This window comes from Haliaeetus leucocephalus, unplaced genomic scaffold (assembly GCF_000737465.1).
Source record: "Haliaeetus leucocephalus isolate CR32 unplaced genomic scaffold, Haliaeetus_leucocephalus-4.0 Scaffold656, whole genome shotgun sequence".
NCBI classification, from domain to species: Eukaryota; Metazoa; Chordata; class Aves; order Accipitriformes; family Accipitridae; genus Haliaeetus; species Haliaeetus leucocephalus.
In genome coordinates this window covers 11,681,121-11,693,231 of record NW_010973092.1, presented here as the reverse complement: position 1 = coordinate 11,693,231, position 12,111 = coordinate 11,681,121, and positions in this window count along the sequence as shown.

Sequence of the window (12,111 nt, the reverse complement as noted above, 5' to 3'; positions counted from 1 at the left end):
ACAGGCAAAAGCTGGTACTCTCCTGTGAATTGCAGACTATGTTGCAACTCTACACAGATTCTGCCGGATGCTCATTCACACTGACGCCACTTGAAGTTAAATAGCAGTGACTGTAAATACAGCAATATCTTTGATACCAAATATTGTTGCACTGGAAAAAAAAAATGTACAGGACTCCTGGGGTCCATTCACAATACTTCTATTGCCTCCCTATCACAACTTAATCTCCCCCAACCTTAATTCTGTTGTTTATAAAATAGAAATAATAGCATCTAGCTTTCTGTCATGGGCCATCATGAGAACTGGTGAATCTTCACTGAGTGTCTGAAAGATCACCAAATTAGTGTTGCCCGAACAAAAGGACTATTTCTACTAATGCAATAGTACCACTGGGATTCATATTTTAGTTATGTCTCAGCCTCCTCAGCTTTCACACAGATCTGAAAAACAACTGTAAACTATTTGTGTTGGGTGAAAACAGATGCTGAACATGTTACGATGCAGGTGTAAAGGGAGTTTTGTGTTGTTTTAGCTAGGGAAGCACACAGCACACAAAGAGTGAAACCATGGCACTACTGAAGTTAATGGGAATAGTCATCGCATGTAATACAAAACAGCTCCTTGTACAGCACCTATTGTATCTCACAGAGCCTCACTGAGACATAACTAAAATACAAAATCAAAAAGAATTCCAAATACTACCTCAGGACTAGACTGGTAGGACAAAATTTCAGTCTGTGGTACTTGAATATATAATGAAAAATCCATTAGTGACTCACTTTTTCTAAGGATAGAAGGCAGCATACCTTATGAGTCAGCTTTCTGCTGAGAAAAAAGTCCTACCTTCAATGGACCAGGAGATATACCATTGAAAAGCGTGTAATTATCATCCATTACAATGTGGGACAGAGTAGAGAACAGGCGATGAAAAGAGCAAAAATATATGAAGGACTTAGCTCATGGAGGAACTCTCAGCATCATAAGGCTGACCTTTAAACTCAGTGAGAAATTAGAGTTGAACCAATTCATCACCTATCTGGGAAGTTTACTGCAGACTTCTCGAAGTCAAAGCACACATTAACTCTGTAGCTGCAATACTAACAAGAGTTGGGTTAAAATAGGTAGGACTATTCAAGTCAGTGACGTGGAGAGTGGGACTGGGTGCACCATCAGCAAATTTGCCGACGACACCAAGCTGTGTGGTGCGGTCGACATGCTGGAGGGACGGGATGTCATCCAGAGGGACCTTGTCAGGCTTGAGAGGTGGGCCCCTGTGAACCTCCTGAAGTTCAACAAGGCCAAGTGCAAGGTCCCACACACGGGTCAGTGCAATCCTAAGCACAGGCTGGGCAACAAGTGGATTGAGAGCAGCCCTGTGGAGAAGGACTTGGGGTGGTTGACAAGAAGCTCAACATGGCCCTGCAATGTGCGCTTGCAGCCCAGAAAGCCAAGCGTATCCTGGGCTGCATAAAAAAAAGTGTGGCCAGCAGGTCAAGGGAGGGGATTCTCCTGGTCTACTCCGCTCTGGTGAGACCCCACCTGGAGTACTGCGTTCAGCTCTGGGGCCCCCAACATAAGAAGGACAGAGACCTGCCTGAGTGGGTCCAGAGGTGGGCCACAAAGATGACCAGAGGGCTGGAGCACCTCTCCTATGAGGACAGGCTGAGAGAGTTGGGGTTGTTCAGCCTGGAGAAAAGGGTCTGGGGAGACCTTATAGGAGCCTTCCAGTACCTGAAGGGGTCTGCAAGAAAGCAGGAGAGGGACTCTTTACAAGGGCATGTAGTGATAGGACAAGGGGTAACAGCTTTAAACTGAAAGAGGGTAGATTTAGATTAGATGTAAGGAAGAAGTTCTGTACTGTGAGGGTGGTGAGGTGCTGGAATAGGTTGCCAGAGAAGTTGTGGATTCCCTATCCCTGGAAGTGTTCAAGGCCAGGTTGGATGGGGCTTTGAGCAACCTGGTCTAGTGGAAGGTGTCCCTGACCATGGCAGGGGGGGGGGAACTAGATGAGCTTTAAGGTCCCCTCCAAACCAAACCATTCTATGATTCTATGACTGGTTGCCACAGATAGATGTCTGAATCAATTAGAAAAGGAAAAATTGAGACAAAGGTAAATAAACTAAATGTACTGAGAATTATCAAATTAGGATGACTGTAATGGATGAGAAAAATTTTGTATAGTGCTTCAGTCAGATAATATCTACAGATAAATGAATGCAATCATATATAAGAAGAAACACGCTAAATACTGAGAAAAAGTGATACGGGCTCTGAAACGATTTGAGGAAAGTTACTTGCATCTGTCTGAACAGAATTACATAGAGTAAATAAAGGGTGTCTCTCTTCTGTGAGCTCTGGGCTAGCAAGGTAGATTTTTCTTTTCATCTCTCATTTCAGCTCCTAAGTCTTTAGTCTAGCAAAACTCCCACTGGAGTCAATTATATCTTCCTTCTGACTTTAAACAACATATCTAATGCAAGACAAATCTTTTCTAGTTTGTAGACTTTTTCATACCTTTTGGATCTCTGCAGTCATCTGCAGTAGTCACACTATGCTATATCTGCTAGCAATATACACACACATGAGTCACAGCACCCTAGAAATAAGACAGCTAAGGAGGCCAACATTTTGGAGGTTGGCTTTCTTCTCTCTCATATTACTTTTACCCTAGATTAATTAATTCCATTGTCTTCAGTAAACTTCAGCAGGATTTTTGTGTGGGTGAGTCAGAGAATTTGGCCCTCTACCTGGAATAATATTATCTGTGGCTTTGGATAGACACAATTCAACTGCACTGCTTTTTCACGCTTCCACTCCTCCTCATTGCTCTTGCCTAGGATATGCTGCCTACATAAGGCCATTAGGAGAGAGCATGCAGAGTTAGGCCACTTAGCAGCAGGACTTTTTCTTGTGCTTTGGATAAGCTAAACGAGTTTATTAGCTACGTCACTGATGACCCATAAATCTTACTAAAACTGATTGACTCCCAGGGAGAGAACGCTTCACTGAAATTCACTACTTCCCCCTTATCTGGGTCCCCCTCAGAATTTACTGTCAGTGGCAAGAGGCTCAATCACTTTCGCAATTGACAGCAAAAGGCAACAGCAAACTTTCTCCAGGCGTTGCTGCTGGGAAGAAATCTTCAGTTCCAGGGGTTTCACATTCAGATTCACTACCTGTTTTGACCTATTGCCCTCTCTGGGGGAACAACATCCTATCTTACCCCATTTCCTTGCCCTGCCTCAAAGACAGAGGGGACATGGGAAGGCAACATCACTTACGTGAACTTTACATGGCCTCATTGGTACAACAGGACGCAACAGAAGAGGTTCCTCATTTACATAAAGCTCCAATCATGAGTCATCTCTATCTTCTACAGCTCCAACTTGTCACTCTGACGAGTCTCCGGACGGCAAGTGAACGTACTGTACCATTCGTCAGTCATATGCTCACAAACGTCGGCCTGGTATTTCAGTGCCTGCAGTGGGGAAATAGAAAAATGTAAAATGTGCACATAAAATTTCCCTGCAGTGTGGGAAAGTCGTATGTCTAGCTTTTTGTGCGGTGGAAGACATCTATTCATTAATTGTTAACCCACATTATCACAAGCCAACATCTCAACTTTAAGCCTTTGCTAGCTATAGTTGATGTCCATCAGTCATCCATCAAATCTCTGTCTTCCTGGAGAAAAGTCTTATATATTAATTAACATAATGACTGACATCATTTCCCATGCAGAAAACTAAGGCCAGAGGGTTTCCTGCTCAGAACTGCTTAGAAAATTGGCTGCAGAGCTGAGAAGAGAATTGAGTGATGTTGTCCTGTACAATAAACCAGTGGTTACCCAATCGAGAACATCTTTCTCCATGTCAGCACAAAAGGCCAACACATCTACAACAGCGGGACTAGGTATATGTCTGCTGTAACTCCCCTGAAGATAAGAATGGCTTTCAATCTTTTTAAGCTTTTAAGTTTTAGGCTTAAGGAGTTAATCTCTCTGAATACCCTATGTTCTCTGTGGAATGAGGTTACTGCTCTGAATTGCCTCTGGAGGAAACCTTTCCCTGCACTTAGGCTTGAGAGGGAATTTAGGAAAATTAGTTTCATTAGGCTAATGTTAGCCTTTGCGAATGCCCTTGTAATGAAGTTTTCATCTTCCTGACGCTATTCACACTACTGTCACTAGCAAAAAACATCCACTGATCTGGAAAAAGGGCAGCAGGGAAATTCCATTGAAATAAGTAGAATCGGAAACTTCTCTCTTTTTTTGCATAGGGTTGTTCCCATGATGATTTCAGGGAAGAGAGTGCATGAGTAAGGTGATGAGGAAGGAGCAGGGAAACACCAAATACTTTGAGTGTACACCCTCAAAGACTGGATAAAATTTGAAAATAGTTACCGTAGAATGGAAACATTTAGGAGAGAGAATGGAAGAAAGTGAAACACAAATGATGAGAGACTCATGTTTCAGTGCTGGAAAAATCATGATGAACAGGACAGTCATCTTTGTTTATGTGTTTGTTATACCCATACTATGAAGCCAACCAAAAAGGAAGAGGCTAAATAATGTACCACTGAACCCAACCTAATATGCCAAGGGTTATTACCTTGGGCTCAATGCTGTGATAACCAAAACCTGTATATAGATTTCAGACTCAGAACAGGCCAAAGAATTGCCCTCAACATTATCATATTGGCAACCAATATTGCAGAATGATAAAATACGAATTTCATGAGAACAGACTATGGATGTTTTCTAGGTCTTCTTACTCATAGAATCTCATCAAATGCCTGTAGATTGCACATCAGGCAATCACAATGTGCCCATGTTTCTGACATATTCCCTTTAGTAGCCTCTGACACCAGAGGTGAAAGGGTACAGACATCTTACTTTACACCATATGATGCAGCAGAGCCAAACTACATTAACATTAACATATGGCAGCTAAGATTAATGTTTGGAAGTAGCCCAGTCTCTGAGTCAGACTGATCCTTTCCGTTCATAAACTTTAAAGTGCCAGGAAAAAAGTAAAAAAGTCCAATTAAAATAAACCCCGGCAAACTGCACTGCAGGCTTATCATCACAGCATGAGGAGGGCACTATTTTGCTCTTTCTTCTGTGAGAAGCTTGAGCAAGAAACCATGAAGTGGCCTCATAGGAGACAGGGTGAAAAGAGTTGTCTTTGGCAAGGGTGAAGTCTGGAGACTGCTAGGCCTGGATTCCTCTGAAGGCAGGGGGAGTTTTCTGTAAGTGTTTACCTGTTGCTTTGTTCAAGTCACTTTGGATTAGTGATTTCTTATTATACACACTGTCATTTGAAAGGGAACTTTCACTTGAGCTTTGTTTCTGATGAATCAGCTCCCCAGATACATCTCCTCTTAGCTTGTGCCATAGGCCGAAGCTTCTTATCCTCACCAAAAAGTTCCCGCACAAGTCTGCCTACATATCTGCTCTCATTTCTTCCCAGGTCCCTTAAGCTGGGCATTCACTTCTCAAGCAGTTTCTCTCTTCATTCTTCCGTATCTTTCCACGCTTCTTTGCATGCTCTGTATTTACAGCATTCTCTCTCTCCATCTCCATCTCATATATGCTAGAGCCAGCACTTTGAGATAATCACTGGTTTGGAGTCTCTGGCCAAATGGCAGATTGCTGAAGTCAGCCACAAGGATAGATGCTAGATCGGATCGCAAGTCATGTGAAGTTGACCACCCAAAACTAATCCCACTCCAAATCAGAGGCCAGATACTGAAAAATCATACCCTAACAATGACACTTCAGAAATGCTGAGTCCACAGGCTCCAGGTGAAACCAACACAAGGCCAGAGATAACAACCTCTGGCTTCATTCGTTAGAGGGTTAATAAAACCTCTTTATAAAAGATTTTCTCTAGCCGCACCCTGACTTCTGCAACAGATTCTTTAGCACTGAGAAAGCCTCCCCAATCCACTGACCATCATAGGACTGCCAAGCAACCAAGAGAGAATAATGAAAACAGAAGTGTCATTTGCAGAAGAGGCAGCCTGCTAGCAAATCACAGAAGAAGCAATTAAAAATCCATATCCTCACTATGAAAAAGATGAAAAAAGAGTATGTATCTCTTGTCTGAAATGTCCCATTGGGCTTACTCAGCTCCCTGAATACTACACAGTATCTAGAGGAAACCACTGAGAAAGCTGATAAGGCAGCACAGATGAGCATGCCAAAAGTAAGTCAGTGAAGTGCTATTCACCATCTCACGCACATGGCTGGTTCCAATGGGTCAAACGATGGGTGAGAACCTTCTAAGCTGCAGTAGCATGACTGGCTGCCCACAGAGTGCTGCAGCAGGATTTGGCAAGTCTTCCAACAAAGCTTCCAGCGCCTTCTTTGAAACATTCCTCCTTGTCAAGGTTTTGGTTTGATCAACTTGTTTACTGCCTGAGGGTTTTTGTGATGGCCCACTGCTATTGAATCCTCACATAGTCATTCTCTTGAAAAATGCTGGTTTCCATATATTGCTGGCCATGGGATAGCATGCCCTCCTGCTAGACAGAGACCTGAGCACAGCCTGACCTTGCATTTGGATGGCTGAGCTGACTTCCACAGCTCATACCTAGGAAGAAGCCACCCATTCTGAGAAGGTCATTCTTGACGCAGCAAACCAGACACTTAGCATCCCCAGTCCCTGCTGAGTTTTCGCGCTGACTCCCCACTGAGAGCGTGCCAGTGCAAGGTCTCTGGGAGAGATCCAAAATAGCACTCAGGCACCGAAGTGCAACTTATGCAGACTGCTGGCGCCTGTGCTCCTGAGAGCAACCCAGGAAAGCTCTGCCTCCCCTCCTCAGCTACGTCAGATGCTGTAAGTGCCTACAGTTTCTGGTGAAAGCTTCTTTAGGCGCCAAAAGGTCTGGTGCTTTTTGTGCCCAGCAGCCCTGCTACTCTGGGTGGGCTGAATTCTGTCAACTTCTTCTCTAAGTCCATCCAGAAATCAGGTGGGGCGTTTTGGCCAGTAAGGTCTTAAGGACCTAATTTCCTAGGCACGTTGTGACTGAGTAGGACTCGAAGTACACAGCAGAAGGGAACTCTCAGGAGTGCTTATGTGCTTACAGGTATGTAACATTAGTAAGTCACAAATCCCTTCATCAGTATCCCAGTCCCAGTATTGCCACTGTTTCCCAGCTAAAAGCCCAAACCAGGCACCCTATTCCAACAGAAGAAATTTTACGCTCCTGGTTACAGCACGGCTCAGCTTTCAGAAGCTGAGCAGAGCACATTTTCCTCTCTTCCCCTGAACACCCTAAAGTTTCTCACAGCACTCCCTGCTTAAAGGTCCAGAACTGGCTTCCAGGACAGTGCTTTTCAGCGCTTGGTGAGTATTTAAAGTAGAGGGGGTAGCTCATCTGCCAGGCATATTTTCACTGAGACTAATTCAGGTGTCCATGCCAAATGTGTTACTTAAACCCATAAGCAAACACTTTTTGGTCCCGTATCAGAGTTTCACAATGAGATATTCAGATGTTCCCTTCTCTTAAGTATTTCCTACTGGCTGATGTAGGCATCTCGCCACTCAGTGTACTAGCGAAGTGCACTTCAAGTCCTTAGGTTCATAACAATTCTTCTCCAGTCTACAGGGAATTTAGGCATTTAACTCACTACAGAGCATTCCCCTTTGAGAATCAGGTGCTAATACTCAACTCTTCTTTGCTGCTAATCCCAAATCTCTTTGAGATTTGGCCCTCTGTTTTAGTGTTCAAAGTCCTCTATTACAGGACTTTGCTCTAGTTAACTGTTAACTTGCATCTCCCTTTGGCCATGACCTGTCACGTGTTTGCAGTCTCCTGAACTACACTAAACGCTAATCAGACACTAGGGATGCTGTGAAAGCATGAGGTAAGCCTGTGACAGGAGCTGAAACTTCTTTGTGGAGTTCATTTCCACAGTGGAAAAAGAAACCAAGTACAAAAATGTTCCGCTCACTGTGACTTTCCCATAGTCAATTCCTGGTATCCAAAAGTAAAGCAAACAAGCAAACAAAGAGTAATCGTATTAAAAACAGGGTAAATTTTCTAGGGACTTTAAGAGCAGTAGATTTCCCTTAGCATTGCCCAACAACGTGCTTGCCCACTGTCACAGGACAAAGAAGAGGCCACACAGCTACACAGACCCCCTTCTCCATACTCAAATATATACACAGCAGCTGTAGTCAGCCCCGTGATCTAACAAATAAACAGATTATTTCTTCTGCATATTGAGCAGGAGGAAGCAAGGTGGTTGTTATGTCTTCTTAAGAAAAAGCTCAGATACTCAATAAAGAAGGACGTTACATAGTAAGTTGAGCAGATACTAATTTATTCTACTGTCCGTTTAAAGTCCAGTCTTACAGTAATAGATGGACAGCATAACATATGTGATAATGATAAACACATACTACACTGCAACCAGCCTTAAAGCTTGCTTTTTTGTTCCCTGCTACTTGGAAAGTCCTGTCAACATGTAGCTTACTAAAATCCTAAGAGGAAGGGCTGAGCTTTCATTAGTGATTATACTTAGCACAGCACTTGTATTTGAATTCTTCACCTACAGGCGCATCCTGTTCCTTCAGAAAGATTTCCTCACATGCTGTTATTTATATTTTTAAATGCTTTATAACATTTTCTCTTCATTCTCTAAAATGTTTTTTTCCTTTTCCTGAACGGCAGTTGTGTTTAATGCTTCATGCAGTCAGCGACACACCCTGCAGAATACAACACATAATCAAGTAAACACACCCTGCAAAGCAATGCGCTCACTTCAGTCCCCAACCCACCCTGACACAAGTGTTACAAGGGTATCCTGTGAATAAATGCACAAGGGTAGAACATCCTGGTGAGTACCCTGCCACACAACATCCCAAACAAAAAGCTATAGTTCAGCTGGGAGCAGACACACTTCAGCAGCAGAAGGGCCATACGTGAATAAGCACTGCACCTTCTTTAACAGTCACTGCACATTCCCAATCGATGAACGAAACCTAATTGACCTAAACGATGACTGTATGAACCCAGCTTTACCTTTAGCAAACAATGCTGCTCATGACCCAGTCACAGCCTTTACAATACATTCCCAGTGCAACAGCTGTAGCAAAAGCCAGAGGCTAACATAAAACCCAGCCGTGTGTAAGAAATCATGAACAAAATAAAAGAGGAATACCTGAGTGTTACAGGATGTTATACTATCCAAAACCATGCTGAACAGGTAAGGATCAAGGTTACCCTTTTCTCAGAAAGCGGAAATTTTGAGATTACAAAACAGAGATAATCAAAATTATGAAGGATTAATATAAACTCTATTAATGTGAAGTTAAAACTAAAAGAAAAGCATATCATCTAGAAATTAAGAATATTCAGGAAACCTGGGGACAAAACATTTTACCTGCATGAACAAATTTATGGAATAAACATCCAGGAGGATCATTCAAATAAAGCACTTTTTGGCCACTTTTTTTTTAATAGGAAGGAGGTACCAGTTTTGTTGCTGTGAGCCATTAGTTAGGAATGCAGATAGAGTCATCCATGATCTGATTTATCTCTAAGAAAGTGAACTGGAATGAGGGAAATACTCTTTTTTTTTGCAAGAAGAATTATGAACACAGCATTGGGAATGAAGGGATTTGTTTTCTAATTTTAGAGCTGAAGCTGATCTTATTCTGTAGTCTTAGGTGAGTCAAAATTATCCCTCTGCTTCAGTTTCTTCATTGATACTGAAAAAATTTACTTACTGATTTCAGAGTAGCAGTTTGGCTCAATTAATGTTCCTAATGTAATTTGAAGAGAAACAATAGATAGTTTTAGAGCTACTGTTGTCAGGAAAATGTTAGTTTATTTCTCACGTGAAACAGTTAACTTTTAAATCAGTTGTCACTATCAGTTTACTCATTCCAGTTCTAATGATGTGACAACCACCTCGAATAAACCCGAGCTTTTAGTTCCCATTCTAATACACAACATGATCTAAGCAGCCAGCAGCCGCACCCAGCTGGACTGCAGACAAATTCCTGTTCTTATCTCAGGCTCACTAGAAGCCTTATGTAATTAAACAATATTGTGACGAGGGTCTTATCTCAGGGCATTAACTTCTTCTTCCCTTGGCAAGGATGTAAGTGAGCTGGACCCAACTGGAAAGCTGTCCTGGCACTGCTCTGAGCCCATTACTTTCTTCAGTTTGACCTTTTAGTTGCAAATAAAATCTTCACAATGTGAGCTCTCACTGTGTTGCGTTCTTGGGCCTCGAGCCTGCAAAAGGAACGACTCTTCAAGGCCACCTCAAGATTTGTCTACTGTACAAGTGAAGTGCTTTTGTAACGACTTCGGTGCTCTCTTGGCTCCTGAGATAGTTGATGCCTTTGCACAAGGCAGTTAATAATAGCTAATGATATCGGGGCCTTGCCAGGAGCCTAGACGAGCACATGGTTGTGTAACTCTAACTTGATAGGCACTGTTTTGTTTTGGTTTTTTCTGCTACAGATAGTACCCGCTGGCTATGCCTATCTAATTGGTTTGACCTCATGAGAGATGAGAATTGTCTCATTAATTTCAGTGGGTTGTTCAGTTTTGGAGCACAATGCAAAGTGCAACAGGATTTCGTGGCTGATCAGTTAGCAATCTGCTGAATATGCTTGCACAATGCGGTTGGATAATTTAGATGTCTGAGATAAAAAAAAACAATTAGGTATTTTTATCTATTCCCTGGGGGGTTCTGAGGGTTTCTGCCTTGGTATCTCATCCTCGGGATTCCTCCAGTTTAGTTTTGAATATTCCCAGCATGAATTATTATCTCTTCCTTTGAAAGGCTATGGCATTGATTAACAGCTCTGACTCTTTGGTCGTTTTTCTCTGCTTGTTTCAATCTGAATTTCTTTTTTTATGCAGGTATGGGCCTAGTTTCTGGGTGAAAGGAACAAATGGAAAGATCTGGATCTCTTAAGTACAGAGATTATGACAGCAGGAGGAAGAGGAAGAAATCTGCAGAATCAATTAGAAAAGCAGTATATTGCAGACAGCATACTTGATTGCTGTCATTTCCCTTTTTCTCTTGCCCTGCTTTAAGGCTTAAAAGGCAAGAGTAGCGCTATTTTGTTCCTGCACTGGAATCTAACATGCACCGTATGTGAGTGACAGCACTTCTTAATGTAGCAGTGGTCACGCTACCTGCAGCAGAAAGTCCCTGACTGATGCTATTAGCTGGTGACATTATTCAGGGAAGGACCCAGGGTGGTGTATGGAGCCGTGCAGGATTAGCCATGTGCATTGCATTAAACCTGGCAGGGATGCAGTGAGACAAATGCATTCAGGCAAAATGGCAAGAATGGGGAAACGTCTCGCCTAAAGAACGGGGAGTTTTTTCTTATTTTAATTCCTTGGCCTCCAATCAAGCTGCAGAAAGATTTTCAAGAGCAAGTGAAAGAGCCATGCTGTCACCAAAGGAGTTCATCCTCTACCAGGGAGGGCTGCGTGGGGGTGCACATCTCAACGGTGCAGGGGTGCTCCTCCTTCCTTTACGGTCACGTTGAAGCATGAGACTTTTCCCAGTCTGTCACCGTGGCTTGACTCTGTCTCCAGGCAGAGAAAGGACTACGCTGCAGTCACAAACATAAGCTGTTACTACTGCGATGCCGAGAACGCACGAGATGCCCAACAAAACCTGAAACACGGCACCTGCATGAGCCGCCACGCTCCGGCCCGCAGGCCCGAGCAGTCCCGCTGGATCGGCTGACGCTGCCCGTGTCCGCGGGCAGCTCACGAGGGCTGCGGAGGAGCCGGGAGACTCCCGACGCGCCTCGCTAAGGCGGGCAGCGACCGCGGCCAGCCAGCCGCAGAGGGCTGAGCCCGCTCTGCCGGGCAGGATGACCTCTGGGCAGCCCCCGAGGCCAGCAGCCCTGTGGCTGTGGGGCAGCAGGTGCTGCCAGGGCCTGGACAGGTGCCGAGGAGGCCCGCGGGGCACCGACGGGGCCCTTGGGGTGCTGCGGGCACCGAGAGGGTCCGCTGAGGGGGCCGCCGGGGCAAGGGAGCGCTGGCGGGGGCCGTGGGGGGCTGAGGAGACCACCACGGGGTGCTGGCAGGGCACGCCAGGGGGCATCGGGGGGGGGCCTGCAG